At 37.4% G+C, this 12,956-nt stretch overlaps 1 protein-coding gene and 1 long non-coding RNA gene across 23 annotated transcripts in view; one reads left to right on the forward strand and one right to left on the reverse strand.

Moving 5' to 3' along the window:
* LOC139045542 (uncharacterized) overlaps positions 1–5,105 on the forward strand; it is a 31,732-nt gene extending 26,627 nt beyond the window's left edge. The window contains exons 4-5 of the long non-coding RNA XR_011504091.1: positions 3,688–3,776; positions 4,969–5,105. This is a non-coding gene — a long non-coding RNA (uncharacterized lncRNA). The remainder of the gene's footprint in view (positions 1–3,687; positions 3,777–4,968) is intronic.
* Positions 1–12,157, reverse strand: part of ARHGEF33 (Rho guanine nucleotide exchange factor 33) — a 112,199-nt gene extending 100,042 nt beyond the window's left edge. For 19 of the 22 annotated variants that reach the window (XR_011504088.1, XR_011504089.1, XR_011504087.1 and 16 more), the window contains exons 1-2: positions 11,998–12,157; positions 6,818–6,887 (exon numbers count right to left, since the gene is read on the reverse strand). The gene's annotated coding sequence lies outside the window, so the exon portion shown is untranslated. The remainder of the gene's footprint in view (positions 1–6,817; positions 6,888–11,997) is intronic. The other 3 variants (XM_070512231.1, XM_070512233.1, XM_070512232.1) reach the window with 1 other exon arrangement.
* Between the last annotated feature and the right edge of the window lie 799 nt (positions 12,158–12,956).

Genomic DNA, 12,956 nt, shown 5'->3' on the forward strand with positions numbered 1-12,956 from the left:
TTTCTGCCTTCAATCCAATAGGAAATTATTCCTCCTTTCTTGGAATATCTATAGAACTCAATTGGAACCCAAACCATGATTTTCTACTGCTATCTTATCTTACATGAATAATCTCATTTTCTAAATAGGATTAAAAATTTCTTGAGAAGAGAGGCTATTTTTTCCATCTCTCGGTCTCTCTGGTGCCCATTCTATGTTCTTACACAGAGTAGAAGCTCAAGAAAAGTTAGTTGACTGAGATGATAAATCTGCCAAATGCTGTCAATGGTAACTTTTTAATACATAATCCTTCTCTAATTAATTAGCTGTTAATCAGACCTAATAATGAATTGATTAAGTGTTCTCTTACCTAAAAATCTGGTAATCAACAGTCATGGATGCAGAGACTAAGGGAGGAAGAATTTGGCCACTGGAAATTCCGGCTATGAAAGTGGAACAAGGGGATTTAATGCTCTATCTCAGCCCTAAGGGGCATTTTCAGAGTTACAGGGTCATAAAATAGGTAGCCTGCAATGGCTTAGCCTTTGTTATATGTTTGCAATTCTAATGTTTTGGATTTAGAGGGAAAATCAATCCTCTTCTTCCTTCACCCACTTTGGAATGTACCTTAGACACCTCACTGCCTGGGGCTTGCCCATTTCTTTCCTTTTAACGCTGGAGGACCTGCCTTCAGCCTGGAGTGTCTGCCATTCACCTGCTTGGGGATCCAGGTTCCTGGCCTGCTCCTGGCCTCCAAAACAAATTATGCGATAGGCAGTGAATAAGCCAGTAGATGCAAAATGTATCTAGAGAAACAAAACCCAACACTTTGAAAGCAGTATTTCCAGCCTAGTCCTTGAATCTTTAACTCCTTCCCACATATTCTCATCTGGAGTCCTTCCTCTAGCCTGTGGTTTGTGAAGCCGAAGAGAGAAATGCTGTAAATCTGGATGCAAAGTTCACATGCAAAACAAATCCCTGCTTCTTAAAATCCTGTAAATTCAGTTGTCATAATTTTTTAAATTTAAATTTACTGTTAATAGTCATAATCCCCATTAGCAAAAATTAAGTAAACAAATAGATGCAATACATTTGAAATGTCATTAAAATGTTAGACAAGTATGTTTAGCATCACAGAAGTGAGAAAAACTCATTTGCGAAAATCCTGGAACACAAAGGATGTGAGGGGGAAAGGTGAGGTTGAAACTGAAGCTCTCATGCACCTCCACCAGGGCCTCTCATTCCTCTCTCTTGACCACTTCAAGGTCTTGAAGGATGCATGAATGCATGAAGGATAAGAAAGTTCTAGGGCTTCTGGTCTCTGCTTAAATGTCACCTGATTAGAAAGGCTTTCCGTGACGCACGCATGTATGAGCAGGACCCAGGCTCCATCACACATCTCTCTTTCTTTGCATATCTTTCTGCACAGCATTTACCACCAAATGACAATGCTCTCTATTTATTTATTTACTGACCATCTTGGCCTGCCACCTCCACTTCATGAAGGCTTGGATGTTTTTATTCACTCTGCACTCCCCAAGGTCTAAAAAAGGCCTAGCACAGAAGAGGCCCTAAATAAATAGGTGTTGAATAAATGAATGAACCAATATCCTAGTTTGGAAAGACCAAACCAAACCAAACCACACCCATGAGAACTACTTGCAATATAAACTAAAGATTCAGCATGTAGTGGAAAAAAAATCAGAACTGAAAGATTGCACAGAGATTGGCCAGCCAAACCCTGTCACTTCACAAATAAAGAGGAGGTTGAGAGGTTAAACGACTTGACCAAGTCATAAGGTTCTGTTTTGACAAAAATAATAAAATGGCTTACGACAGAGTCCCAATTTCTTATACAAATACGGTAATTATAGAATTTGATAACACCACTTTAATCTCAGTGAGGTGGGCCTCATAAATAAGTGGAATAAAATGGCTGTCAGGTCAGGCCCCTTGCCCAAATATATCAGCCTCACTGCCTATCACCAACACTATGACTTTATTCCTTTGGCTATTGAGAGATTGATTTTTTTTTTTTTTGACACACTCTGTTGTCAGCTAACATTTTAGCTAATTGAGAGCAACACTGAGAGCCAAGCTAGGTGCCAACTGGGAGTAGGGATGGAGAATCTGAGCGTTTGAAGTATGGAAGATCTGGATTCAAATCCCAGATCCATGATTTAAATAGTTGGTTGACTTTACTTAACCTAAGAGTCTGATTAGCTTTGTCACTGGTATGATTATGTCTCTGGTAGTGATTATGACTATCCCTTGCAATTTTTCCTAGGGCAAAGCTGCAAGCCTAGCCTGAGATCAGCAGAGATAAAAGAAAAAGTAAATGTTGGATCCTGCCGAGGTATCTAGATTCAAAGGCTGTCAAGGGTAGGGACCATATGTGAAGCTGCTTCTGCCGTCCCCAGTGCCTAGTTCACAGGTGAACATCATGCAGGCACTGATTACCACCGCAGGAATCAGAACCAAGAGCTTGTATCCACGGCAGCACCTCAGCCCAGTTGTGGGGAGTGGGTAGCCCCCAACAATCAATAGCTTGTCAATTTTTGGCCTGAAAATAGGATGAGAGCTGGCTTAAGGAGCTGTGCTCGTGCTAATCTATCAGGGGTACTAAAAGAACCCTGGAAATGTGTGAGAGAGAAAACTATATCAGGACCTCTCTCAAGGAAAGTATCTTGTGTGATCGAAAGGAATGCTTTGATAAACATCTTGAGGGTATGGTTTGTATGTTTGTGTGTTTGGAGGTGAGGGTGACGGGCTATCCTAAACGCAGTCTTGAGTAGCAACAAATGGTCACCAAAAAGCCTTCTAAGAGCAGGGGGTCTGGTTTTCTTGTAGAGTTTTTTGTTTTGCTGAGTAGTATAGCCAGTGTGAGGCCAGCGCTGAACCACTAGTGATCCTGGACAGGAGGCGGAGTACTGCCCTTAGGAGTTCTCCTCCTCCACCTTTCTTCCACCAAAGGATCAGCCTCTCCTCTATTCACATGTTGAGTACTGAAAGAAAATCCGTTTGAATGAGTGCCAGATTTTTAGCCTGCCTCAGGTCTTCTGATCCAGCTCTGCCTAGGGGACCTTAATTTTATATCTCAGGAGTCCCTTCTCACTAACTCCAGTTCATCAGCTCTGCAAATCATTATTACCTCACTGTATCCTCTGGGGCCACTCTTCTCCTGAACCTCGGAGAGGCTGCCTGGGTGGAGTTCCCCATGTGTCCCTGTAACCAGTTAGACATTAGTTGAAATGAGTTTGTTACTTTTAACAGCTAATGGCTGGACTAGCTGAACTTACTTGATTTCTTTCTCTATTTCATAATATTTCAAGTAAAACTGTATAGTAGTTCTATAAATATGATATAGATGTGTAGATGGTCACAGTTCATGCATTTCATCAAACACACTTGCCTTTGTACCTTTGTTCCTCCCATCTTCTATGCCTCAAATATCTTCTACTCCTCAAATACCTAATGAAATATTTCTCATCCTTCAAGGCTCAATTCAAGCACCTCCTACTCTATGAAGCCTGCCCTGATCCTCCAAATCATAGTCAATCACTTTCCTGCTACATTCTCATACTATATTGCTAGTTTCTCTCCCAGCTGGGAATTATGGGCAATAGTCTCTATGTCTGTTCTCACACAACTCTGTAAGCTCCACCAGGGCAGGGAGCATTTCTTATTCATATTCATTTTACCTGGCAGGTATCTGGTTCTTATCAAACTAGAGTGCTGGACTTCAAGCCTCGAGACAATCATGGATCGTCTCCTTATGGTAGTAATTTTACTCAATGGTAAGTAATTTTTAAAATTATCATATATTTTTAAATGCTCAGATATTTTATAAAGAGGCATGCAAAATTAGCTTGAGTTTTAAAGATAAATTCATTTATATCATTTGTTCACATTCCTCTGACATGAAAAGTTTGTTGCAGTGGGTACTCAACACAAGTTTGAGTTGAATTTAATTAAATTCCAGAGGATGTTTATGGTTAATGATTTTTTTCCCTAAAAAAAACAACAGGGAGAGGTTGGTAAAAGGGTTCAAATTCTCAGTTATAAGATGAATAAGGTCTGAGGATCTAATGTATAACATAGTGACTATAGTTGATAAGGCTGTATTGTATAAATGAAATTTGCTAAGACAGCAGAACTTAAATGTTCTCACCAAAAAAAAAAAAAAAAGGTAAACATGTGAGGTGATGGATGTGCTAATCAACTTGATGGAGGGGATCCTTCCACAATGTATACATATATCAAGTTATCACATCACACACTTTAAATATCTTACAATTTTATTTGTTAATTATACCTCAGTAAAGCTGGGGGAAAAAGAAAACAACACAGAACTTTATATTAATAGAAAGAAGACATATACGTTTTAAATTAATGAGCTAGAAAAGGCAAGCTGGAAAAAAATCAATGTTATTTCACCTAAATTGTAAATTTTGTTTTAACAAAGTTCACTATCTAAATATGTAGACTGAGAAACCTTTTGGAGCACTACCCTTTGAGAAAGACCAAATGCTTTTAAATCACCAAATGTGTTATAAAAAATTTTTGTGATACATCACACACAAAATTTTTATGATACATCATACACACAAAATTGCATACACAATATTCGTACAAGCTTAGTCTTCAAAGCCTTTATAGCATCTGATAAGTAAAATTTCAAATGAATAATAAATAATAAATATTTATCAAGTGAAACATCCTTGAGACTTTATAGTCTTACCTTAATTGTGAAGCCACTGCCAAGGAGTAGGAGGTGGAAACTAATATTGGATTTTTAGTTAGGTCTATTAGGTTAAGTACAGCCAAATAGAAATGAACCAGCTGTGACATTATTTGTAAGCCTTGCTTTATACTACATTACTTTAAAACCTAAATTACAAAAATAGTTATAAAAGCAATACATGCTCAGGGTAGAAAAATTGAGAACCTGATCTATTTTACCCTCTTTCTCTTTCCTCCTCTTTGCAGGTGGAAGAGTCAATGGGAAACCAAATGGTCCATCAGGAGTTCCTGGAGAAGAGCAGAGGGCATGCGGGTGTGGCAAACGGGAGTGAGTGATCCACTCTGAGTGGCTGACGCTAGCTTGATTGTGCTTGGGACTCACCACAGTGAGGGGCCAGATGTGTTGCCCAAATTTTGAGTTTTATCTTACAAATGCAGTTTCAGAGCTTTATTCTCCCAATCGCCTTTGTAAAAGCAATGACCTTCCAATCAACTTCTTTTGATTTTAGCAATGTATCTTTTTAATAGTATATTATTTCATCAGTGATCTCCCAACAACTCTGAATCAAATGGTATCTCCTTTTTATATCTCAGTGACTCCTAAAGTTCAAATGTCCTAACACAATAGACAAATCCCTTCATGATCTGGCCTCTACCTAGCTCTGCAAACCCAACTTTAGTCACTCTCATGTACATGCTGGGCTCTTATCACAAAGACAGTCTTGTGGTCCCCTGTCCTTTCTAGCCTCTGGGCTTTATAAATGTTTCCTCAGTGGACGTCCTTTCCCTCCCCTGGGCTAGCTGTCAACTCCTTGTGTCCTTCAAGATTCTGTGCAATTACCACTCTTCCCTGTCTTTCGTGACATATCTCAGTAGAGTTAAGTCCTTGCTTTTCTGTGCTGCCACAGTAACTTGTCCACACTTCCATAACAGTATTTATGTTAAATTATTAATATAAAAATCTTACTCTACAAGATCAGGGGTCCATATACTCTCTGGGTGTCCATGAATCCCCTGAATTATAGGCAAAATTTTATGTAGATTCATTTTCTTCTGGAGAGAAGGGTCAGAGCTCACATTAGACTCTCGAAGGAGTCCATATCTGCTCTCTCAAAACCAAATTAGGAACTGCTACACTAGATTATGAGTCCCTAGGAAACAGAGAGTGACTTCTGTCCTTCTTTGTGTCTCTACACTTGGATGCCTAATGTTAGCTGAATGAGCATTTCAGTTATTATTTAAAGGTAGATTTTATATTAGTGAAGATAGACGGTAATTTAGCCTCCTTTAGTTGTTGATGTCTTTAAGTAGACAGGACGTATGATACAGTGAAAAGTACATTGGACAAAAGGAAAGATATGGAAGGATTTATGCCAAACTACTAACAGCGGTTGTGCTTGGAAAGAGGGATGGGCGTAGCGGTGGGATGTGCTTTCAAGTTCTACTTATACTCTTCCATCTTGACCAAGTTTGTTTGTATTACAATGTGCACGTTTTAGATTTGAAATTTAAAAATAATCTTTTAAACGTTGGGAGTTTTTTCTTAAGTGCATCAAACATTCCAGCTCCAAATTCCGGCTCTGTTACTCATTTAGTTTTGTGACCCTGGGAACTTTACTTAACCTTTATAAACCTACGTTTCCTCAACTGTAAAATGAGGATAAGCCTTACCTAACCCACATAGTTACTATGTCACAAAGCCTGGCATAAAGTAGAGACTCAGTGAATATCAGTTGAATGTAAAGTAAATGTTGTTGTTCTTAAGGTTTTTTTGCAATTCCCCAAAGACATACAAAATAGAACTCAATTAAAACATTGTTCTTTCTGGTCTCAATACCATGAGTAAGCATTTGTATACGCAGTTAAAGTCTGATGTAACATGACTGGTTTATAAGGTGGCTATCAGCTGACTGCTAATTAATAAAGGAATCCCATAATATGTTAATTTGTTTGTTTTTAAACAAAGAAAGGTTACAAAATTCTTTAAAACGATTTATAACTATACTGGTACAAAATAAGTACAAGTACATTGGTTTAAACTAAGCTCTTTGTTGATGTGCGTTCTTACTAGTAGTTCTTTACAATTTTCACTCACCTCATGGCCTGGCTCCACCAGCAGACATCACATCATGTTGTGTGAAGTCTTCCTGATTTCTTTAGAGGTTCTATAAAAAATAAAACGCTGTTGATAATGACAGGTACTTGGTAATTTATACTACCCTTTTTTTCCTATAATTTCATAACTAAAAGTTTTTATTATGTGTGCAATTGATTGTTAAAAATTTCTCATAGTTAAAAATATATAAGGTGAAAAATAACAGTTCTTCTTTCTCTAGTCTTTTACTTTTTCAGTCATTTGGTGTTGAGTAGGCACAATGACCTCAGTATTTGTATCTTTGGGGTGACTAATAAAAATAAATTTCTATGTATTTAAAAACATAGCTGGAATACTCCAGCATGTCTTAGGGGGCTTTCCTGAATCAGAAGAGTTCAAAGCAGTTCATCTGACCCTTAAATAATGAAAGGCACAAATCTAAAGAGTTTCCTAAGTATCTCACATTAAATGAAATCACCTACGTGAAGTGACAAGAAAAATAGGTTTGTAATGGATTTTTCTGTAGGGGCTAATTGAGGTGATCTACAGTCAAAATTAAGTACAAACCCATTTGGAGAACACTGCATGATTTATATGGGTTTTTTTTGAGCAGTACAGAAGGTTCTAAGCCAGCTATATCTTTTATTTATTTTTCATTATCTGAAGCCTCTTGGGCAGTTTGGCCAAGTCTCTGAATCTTCCTGGTTTTTTTGTTTCTTGATCTGTACAATTGGCATAGTAATAATAATAATAGTCACCTCACTGTGCAGATGTGAGGGTTAAGGGAGATGAAGGCTGGGGGGCAGGGGCTGGGATGTTGGAGTGGGCCGTAGAGGGGACCAAAGGCTAACTTAGTCACCTTTGTCATTTTGTCAAGGTCCCTGTCCTTTATCCTAAGCAAATCTATGTTTATTCCTAGCTTGGCTTGCTCTTTTTTGTCCCCCTTAACTTTACAGAAAATTTTTCTTAACAGATTCCTTTTTGTGCATAATGTTGTTCTTTGTCCTGAAAGAATATAAGAGGCAATGTAATGCCTGATACTAGCTCTGTCAGTCACTGCTAGTTGCCACCCAGTATCCATTCTCCTCTTTTTTAGTAATCCAGTTAAAAAATTATTTTCTGCCTTCTCCTATATAGCTATATTCTTGTGTAACCACAAGAATAGATTCTACCCATGAGGTGTAAGCAGAAACAGTGTGAGTGACTTCTGGGAAATCTCCTTAAAAGAGAGAACATATCTTTTTCTTGCCATTCTTCCTTCCTGCTGTCTAAACACCAGTGAGATAGGTGGAGTCCTGGCAACCTTCTTGGACCAGGAGGTGGTACACTATGGATGGCAGATGAGCAAGATAGAAGGAACCTGAGTCCCCCACAAAAGGACCTGCTCTAACAGCTCTGGGTAGTCTACCTCTGGGTTGTTTTGTTTTGTTTTGTTTTTTGATGTAAGAGAGAAATAAACTTCTAGATGGTTTAAGCCACTATTATTTTGGTTTTTCCATCATATACAGATGAACCCAACCTTACTGATATGCTGGCCCTCTAGGAAGTTGTCTAGAACCAAGAACCATTTTTAATTCTTGAAAGATTTCTCTCATTTCCTTTGAGCCTGTGTGCGCTTTTTACTTATTAACAACAAATTCCCCACTCTTCAGATGTCTCTAGTGTGTCATTCCAGTCCTGGTTTTTACACTTTCTCCCTTGTGTCACCCATATTTTGGATATTATACAGTCATTTGCGTTCTTCAGATCGGAATTGGAAAATGGTGTCACTCTATTGGGGAAGAAAAAAGAAACTTTGGCAAAAATTAAGTTTTTAGCTTTTTTTGTGGATTATAGGAAAAACAGTTCATTCCAATTCAACAAGCATTTATAGCATATACCTTGTAAAAGGCATTGTGCCAGGTGCTGGGAGAAATATAAAAAATTGTTCCTCCTTCCAGGAGCTTACAGTCTAGTAGGAAGAATGAGACACATGAATAACAGCAGCATGGGATGGGTTGTGACAAATGCAATAAGAAAAGTATAAAGTGCCTAAAACTTTCAGAAAAGATGAGTTCCAGTTGTAGGGGTTAGAGAAAGTTTCATGAAGAAGATAGGATTTCAGCTGGGCTTTGAATAATTTGTAGACATGGTAAAAAGAGGATCAGCAAAGGAACAGGAGTAGAAAGTTACAAGGCAGAGGTGGACTTAGGGATCCTAGGAAGCACTGAGGGTAGAGCATGCGGGAAGCCTAGAGAGGCAGACTGGAGACAGATACAGGACCGTGGATATCCTGTCAGGAGCCTGCTCTGTGGTGGAGAGAACAAGGAATCACTAAAGTTTTTAAGCAATGGAGTAACCAGATCACGCATCTTCGGTAAGAAGATGCCTCTTGTGGCACTGTAGAGGAAAGACCGGCTGCAAAGAGGCCAGTGAGTAGGCATGTTTAACAATCCAAAGGTAATGATGGCCTGAATTAGGGAAGCAACTATTAGAAAGGAAAGGAGGGCACAGATAGAAGTGACATTTCAAAGGTTACTGGAGGAGCTAAACATATGCTTTGCCCAAGAAAAAGAGTTGGACTATAATTCTCAGATTCAGCAGTGGAGAATAGATCCATTAAAGAATTTGAGAAAGTACTCTACACTCATTTGACCTGGGAAACTAAAAGGAGGCTGAATATGCTGTCCTAATGAACTTTATTGGTTCTACAACTTTAGCAGAGCCTTAACTTATATTTTCCCCAGATATCAATGGGGAATGCACTGTATAACTGCTAGGAGATGGGGAGTATTGAAAAGTATCTCAGCAAAGAAATGCACCCTTCTTCCCATTGTTCATCCTTTGCCCAGGTGTTATGGTAAATAGCAGGTGTCAGAGTCCCTTACACAGTAAGGTTCTTCCAGTTCTCCCCGATTATCTCTTTATCCACCCTTCTGCACCATCTCTACCCACCCCAGCCACTCACACACTCCATTAGAAATCGGGTGAAAATTTAAGAGAAGGAGGAGCCTTTCTAGAGAACATAACAATTTTCTAATATTTGTCTCTTTGTTCCTCACTAAAACCATGCCAGCGTAGCCTGAGGAAAAGTGGAAAGGGCTGGCATAGACCCATACAAGGGCATATAAGTAGCCACCCCACCGCCCAAATCCTAAATAGCTACTCCCTCAATCTCAGGGAATAAACTCTAGAGATTTCCTCAAATGGACAAATTTGAGCATCTGATCAGCTGCCACTTCTAATTTTTCTGATTATTTTAGGAAGACTTAAACAGGTGTTAATATCTGCTAACCTCTCTTTTCTCAATAAGGGCAGGAACAGAAAACAAAATAATCACAAACCTACCAATCAGAAGAGTGTCCTGTGTAATATTTGTAATATTTAGCAATTTATGGTTTAATTCATCTTATTTGGGGCACTGAAAGCATCTTACAAATAAAAGCACGAGGATTTTTTTCTTCCATGATTCCCGAGGTGATTCCTGGCACTCTTGAAAGCACAAATGATTAACCAAGTCATGGGGACAAGCAGCAGTAATGTGATTGTTGAATCTATGGATATTGGTTAAACTGTGTTTCACTCTCATGTAAATTGTGTGTGTGTGTGTGTGTGTGTGTGTGTGTGTGTATGTGTGTTGGGAGGGGGTCAATGGGAGAACCAGCATCTTCGACATTGTCCTTGAGAGAAGATTAGCAGGAATTATTAAAGATTCCTACATTTTATAAAAATCCAGAAACGAAGAAAAATACTGAGTAATTTATAATCCAGTCCTAAACCTCAAGATCAAAAGTTCCTAACCTGAGGTCCCAAGATTGGGATTCAGGCCATCTGCAAATCTCCTGAAGTTGTATGCAAAATTTTGTGTGGTTTTACATTTTTTTGCACAGAGGGTGGGCTGGTTTACAAAGATTCTTACAGTGATCCTCCACTCCCAAAAAAGATTAAGAACTATTGCCATTACAGAAAAAAGAAGGAAGGGAGGGAGGGAGAGAGAGACAGAGAGGAAGAAAGGAAGACTCTTTGTATGCCCATCGCCTGGAGTTTACTAGCGGCCTGCCATGATGATTTACACTCTTATACACAGAGAAGAGAGAAGGAAGGAGGCGGAATAAAGAGAATCCTTATCAATTCTGTCCCAAATCAAATCAACCAAATGTATGTGAAATTTGTACAAGGCACTTATCTGTTAACCTTTATATTTGTATTAAAAGTTAACAATAGTATGATCATCTTCCTTTCAAAAGCCTCTGAGGTTCCAAACTGGGTTAGATTGCGTTTTCAGAGCCCACAGTATTAGCAAAAATGTAGATATTAATGAAATTCATGGAAACTACTTAGTGTAAACGTGTGTCAAAAAATTTGTTTCTCTAGTATAAATTTCTGATCATTTAGTTAAATCCTTCAGAAGTGCCTTCAGTGAAATGGCTTTACTATTTGCAGAAGTATAATTTTGTATTGAAAGGAGCTATTAAAAAAGACAAAAGGGTAATAAAAAGACACATTTTTCTATTTTAAGAATACTATTTTTTTAGCATATAAAAACCCATACAATTCCAATACTAATTATGATAGAATCCCATTCTCGCTTAAGAATAGAAAGCTTTCAAATGAAATCCAATTCTTCTCATCATGCCCCTAAAGCCCCACAAAAGGTTTAGAATTAAGTTTCACTAATGTCCCTGAGTAATAAATCAGCACATATTTTTCTGTACATAAAGGAGTGAACTCTGATAGAATCCTCTATCCCTTTTCTGTTACAACAGGCATAAATCAACCTCTTTCCATTCCTAATCTTTTTCATTCTTTATCCTTAATCCCAAAGAGGCATATACACACATGCTGGATTTATCTGCTTTGTAAATCAAGAATCCTGTCATCCTTTAAGATTGCTCTCAAAATTTAATTTGGCTTCAACTAAATACATAAATATGCAAAACTCTTCAGTCCCCAAACATTTCAATAGTTGACAACCTACAAAGGCAGATTATGACATAATACAAAAACCAATCAAGAAAATGAATATTTCACAAGTATTACATTCTTATAACTTTTGAATAGAAAGTTTTCTTTAAATGTCTACCTTAAATAAATGTTAGCATATTGTGAGTCTAAATTAGTAAGGATTAACGGGATTTCTTCTCTTATAAAAATATTTCCCCTCTCAATGCCTCTTAAACCACATAAAAACACACACTTACCCCATGTTGCTTGCTGTGGTTATATCATCCTCAGATCAAGGCGTATCTGGATGCTGAATTAACTTAAAGGTTATAAAAAGAAGCACTAGAGAGGTTTGACTTCCCTGGAAAGGAGACTGTCATATGCTAGCTAGGCTTTTAAATGAGGAAAACTAGTGTCTCTTCTAATTATATAAGCTCCAGGTCAAATTCTAGCATCCACTAATCAAATACCTGAACTGTGTTTAGTTTCAAGGAGCAAAAGAAAGAAGACTGTTTAAGAGGAATGACTTTGGTATTTAGAAAAGTGAAAACCTGAGCATTGAAAAGTTACTTATATGTCAATAAAAAGTTAGATTTTAAAAGCAAAGTATATATCTTGCTACATTAAATAATTTGAAGAAAAATATTAGGGAAAATTTAGTTTGCAGTAAAGCAGACATTTTTCTATATTTTCCAGAAGTTTTGAATGTGCATTATATGTCCTGGTTCCTGAAAACATCCTTTCACTGTACCTCAACTTGTCTAGTATTTCTCTCCTTATAAATTCCAGTACAATAATATTTAATTCTAAAACCATACCAGTTAATGCTAAGCAACAAATCTGTTATAAAAACTTATAAACAGGGTCTTTTGAAATTAAATGCAAAGCTGTTATTATGAGAAACTAACAAAAATACCATTTTATGTCAATATTTTCAAAGACATTTCAACTCAGATTTATAGTAGTACAACAAAAAATAAAAATGAAAAATTTTTGAAAATGATATATTGAGAAATACAAATTTTCACAAGATTTTGAAAGAAGAAATGTGACAGAAGCTGTCTACTACATATGCCATTTTTTGTCAGTTTTGGAAAAATAGTCTCAGCAAAAACACTCAGATCTTTATTGTAATTTTTAGTATGTAGCCATGATGTTCTGTTCTGGTAATCTTTGAATTATTTTATCTAAAAGGTAAAGAACTTTCCAGGCATGG

The sequence above is a fragment of the Equus asinus genome, chromosome 6 (genome assembly GCF_041296235.1).
Source record: "Equus asinus isolate D_3611 breed Donkey chromosome 6, EquAss-T2T_v2, whole genome shotgun sequence".
NCBI classification, from domain to species: domain Eukaryota; kingdom Metazoa; phylum Chordata; class Mammalia; order Perissodactyla; family Equidae; genus Equus; species Equus asinus.